Genomic DNA, 3924 nt, shown 5'->3' with positions numbered 1-3924 from the left:
TGACAGTGCCCTTTGCATTAGATGTGCCCTCATATTGGACCAAATATTCTCACTATCTGGGTCTATTTCTAGAAATTTTTCTAATTGTCACAAACACATTTTTACCACTAAGTCTGCAAATCTTGTTCTTTCCAAACCCAGAAATCATCAAGCAGGCAAGTGAGGTCATATACTCTGCAGAGGCCTGCTTTCCCAGACACTAAGAGAGCTGAGAGAGGAAAGGATAGATTGAGGGATGAGGATGCACAGATGGCTGGGGAATTTTAAACCAGAATAATTGCAACAGCAAGTGATTGCTTTTTCCCCACCCTAAGGCTAACCTACACTTTTTGCTTAGTTCGAGCTATACTAAATTATATTACAGGAGAAGTTAATAGGGTGGAAAATCAGGCAAATTTATCCTCTTCTTACTACACATTTATTAGTTTTTGAAATTTCTTTCATGATGTGATTCCTAAGTAACACAGCTCTAGACAATCTTTAGTTTGCAATATTATCTTTGGTTAATAATATGCTAGACTCTTCAGAAAAAGTTTTGGAGAAAAATATTTTGAGGCAGTCTTATTTTTGTTAAATAATAAGAAAATGTGTGCCTTCCTTGGAGTATTCATTCTTATTTGTATATGCTGACTTTTTGTAAAATTATCCACTAACTGATGATGATATAATGGTGTGCATATCCCTAGAGAGATGATTCCTTGTAAATGTGTACTCTCAATGCCTTCACTGCTTACAGAAATTCTTCTCAACCAAGACTGAATATTGGGTAGATATGGTAGTCAAAAAAGAAAGCTGATTATGCCAATGAAAAAAGAACTGCAAATAGAATTATGCTCCATTGTATATTTTAGTGCTTGAAAAATAATTGATTCACTGAAGTGCTTCAAATTTCCTAGTTCTTTTTTTTTACTATTTAAAAGTAAAAATACAAGATGCTTCATGAACTTGCGTGTCATCCTTGTGCAGGGGACATGCTAATCTTCTCTGTATCATTCCAATTTTAGTATATGTGCTGCCAAAGTGAGCACAAATTTCCCAGTTCTTAAATTCACCTTCTCAATTCATATACGTGTATTCATTTTTAATGAATATATTATATATTTTTGAAAGAATATGTGATATTTAAAAATACATTTTTTGTATTAAATTCTTTTATTGGTACATTGTAGGTATACAACACAGTTACATTTCTCATTGGGAATTGTACCTTTATATAATGCATCTTGGTTCTTACTTTTTTCCCATTCCTAGCCCTCCCTTCATGCCCTCCACCCTTCCCTATTTACAAAGACTTTATTTCCATTTTTTCCATTTCTCAGCATTTTTCCTTTCCTTTCTTTCCTTTCCCCTGCCCCTCCCACTATCCCTACCCCTTTGGACCTTTTCTTCCTATTTTACATTATCAATTATTCATTCTAATCATTGGTACATTTTAGGTATACAATATACTGACATTTATCATTGGAAATTTGCACCTTTACATAGTCTCTCTTGGTTCTTCTTTTTCACCCTTGCCCAGCCCTCCCTTCAACCCCTCCATTCCTCCCTATTTACAAAGATTTTGTTCCTATTTTTCCATTTTCTCATATTAATATCATTCCCTTCTATCCTTTCCCCAGCCCTCCCACTTCCTTCCCTTTGCCCCTTTTCTTCCTATTTCACATGACCTATTATACATTTAGTCCTTATTTACACTTTCGGTTTCTCACACCAGAGAAACTATTCGGTATTTACACGTGTGTCCTATTTATTTCACTTAAGAGTATTGCCTCAATGTGCATCCACTTAGCTATAAATGTCTCTAATTTCTCATTTTTATGGCTGAGTAGTACTCCATTTATAGAAAACCACATTTTCTTTATCCAGTCTCCAGTTGATGGGCATTTGGGCTGTTTCCAAGTTTTAGCTATTACAAACTGCACTGTTATGAACATGGGAGCACATATATCACTGCGGTATGATTCTTTTAATTCTTTGGGGAAGATCCCCAGCAATGGAATAGCGGGGTCAAATCAAAAATACATTTTTAATTGTGTCACAAGGTTACTGAATTTTTAATTTCACAACCTGATCCTCTTTCTTACACATACTCTGATGTCATTTCTGGAAACAAAATTAATGATGGTTGTACAAAAATTCCAATTTACTTATTTGCAATTACATTACTTTTCTTTAAGTGAATCTGTTGAGAGTTCTTTTATTACAATTCATATAAAGCTAATTATAATTTTGAATTAAAATATTTATCATGCACAGATTATTTTCCTTAAGATGTATTAATAACTTAAAAGCTCCTAATTCTCGATTGTATAGTTCAAATGCCAACAGAAAAGTTTAATTTTCAAGTTAAATACTTGTACAATAAGTTTTTAAAATTTTACTAATTTTTTTCATAAAGTTAATATAAATATAATAACTATATACCTTATAAATATAATACTTGTTTAAAAAAAGAAAAATTAAAAGCAGAAGAGTACATACAAAAGATTCACCTCAAATCCCAAGATTGAGAAATATTTTTAAAAATTTATTAAAAGTAATTTTTAAAACTTTTTTTTATTAGTACATTTGCAGTATACATCTTTATATTCCTTGTGGGGTGTTGGTACATATATATATATATAACACATCTTAATTCTTTTTCATCCTTTTTTCCTCCTCTCACATCACTTGATGTGATGATCTTTTGAAAAAGATTGATTTCCTTTTAACTATCTTTTACTTTGCTTTTTATTTACTTATACTTTGAGTTTTTTGTATAAGAGAAACCATGTGATATTTAAGCTTGTGTGTTTCATTTGTTTCACTTAACCTTATGGTGCATCTACTTTTCTAGAATTGATTCAAGATTATTCTTCTTTATGGTAGAGTAACAATTGAATTACACTAAATTAAAATGGTTCTAAGGTGGAGCCAGTGCAATGTGTCACTGAGTTATTCCTGAATTTGTAAATGCCATTAATTATAATTAGACATGTGTTTGCTAATAGACCCTATTTACATTGGGCTCCCACTCTCCTTTACAGACTGGGAGATACAATACTACTCTCCTTAGGCATCTACATTTCAGAGATCATTCCTAGGTTTGTGAAAACAAAGCCAATTCGTGGGTTCTAAAGCTGATAAAATTTTTTTTGCTTAAATTCTTGTATTGGTACATTTTAGGTATACAATATGTTTACATTTATCATTGAGTACTTGTACCTGTACATGATCTATCTTGGTTCTTATTTTTTCCCCATTCCATGTCCTCCTTTCACTCCCTCCACCCTTCCTTATTTACAATGACTTTGTTTCCATTTTTTCCTTTTCTCAATTTTTCCTTTCCTTTCTTTCCTTTCCCCTTCCCCTCCCACTTCCTTTACCCCTTTAGACCCTTTCTTCCTATTTCAAATTATCAATTATTCATTTTAATCATTGTAATCCTTATTTACTTTTTCAGTTTCTCCCACCAGAGAAACTATTTGGTATTTCCCACATGTGTATCCTATTTACTTCACTTGAGAGTATGGCCTCAATGTGCATCCATTTAGCTATAAATGTCTCTAGGTTCTCATTCTTTATGGCTGAGTAGTACTCCATTTATTTTTTTAAAAAGCATATCTTCTTTATCCAGTTTCCAGTTGATGGACACTTGGCCTGTTTCCAAGCTTTAGATATTACAAATTGTGCAGCTATAAACATGGGTACACATATATCTCTGTGGTATGATTATTTTAATTCTTTTGGGAAGATACCCAGCACAGGAATAGCTGGGTCAAATGGGACCTCTAGTCCTAGTTCTCTGAAGTATCTCCATACTGATTTCTACAGTGGTTGCACCAGTCTGCACTCCCACCAACAATGAAAAAGGGTTCCTTTCTCCCCTCACCCCTGCCAGGATTTGTTATATCTAAACTAAGATTGAAGTGGATTAAAGATCTA

At 33.0% G+C, this 3924-nt stretch overlaps 1 non-coding gene across 1 annotated transcript; it reads right to left on the bottom strand.

The window, feature by feature from the left end:
* Positions 1 to 921: 921 nt before the first annotated feature.
* LOC147827705 (U6 spliceosomal RNA) lies at positions 922 to 1028 on the bottom strand. Its single transcript, XR_015452126.1, has one exon. It is a non-coding gene; the product is annotated as a U6 spliceosomal RNA (small nuclear RNA).
* Between the last annotated feature and the right edge of the window lie 2896 nt (positions 1029 to 3924).

The sequence above is a fragment of the Heterocephalus glaber genome, unplaced genomic scaffold (genome assembly GCF_053883595.1).
Source record: "Heterocephalus glaber isolate CG9 unplaced genomic scaffold, H.glaber_assembly_v1.0 deba00001442, whole genome shotgun sequence".
Taxonomy (NCBI): Eukaryota; Metazoa; Chordata; class Mammalia; order Rodentia; family Bathyergidae; genus Heterocephalus; species Heterocephalus glaber.
Note: the sequence above shows the minus strand (reverse complement) of the source record. Positions and strands in the feature narration are given on the sequence as shown.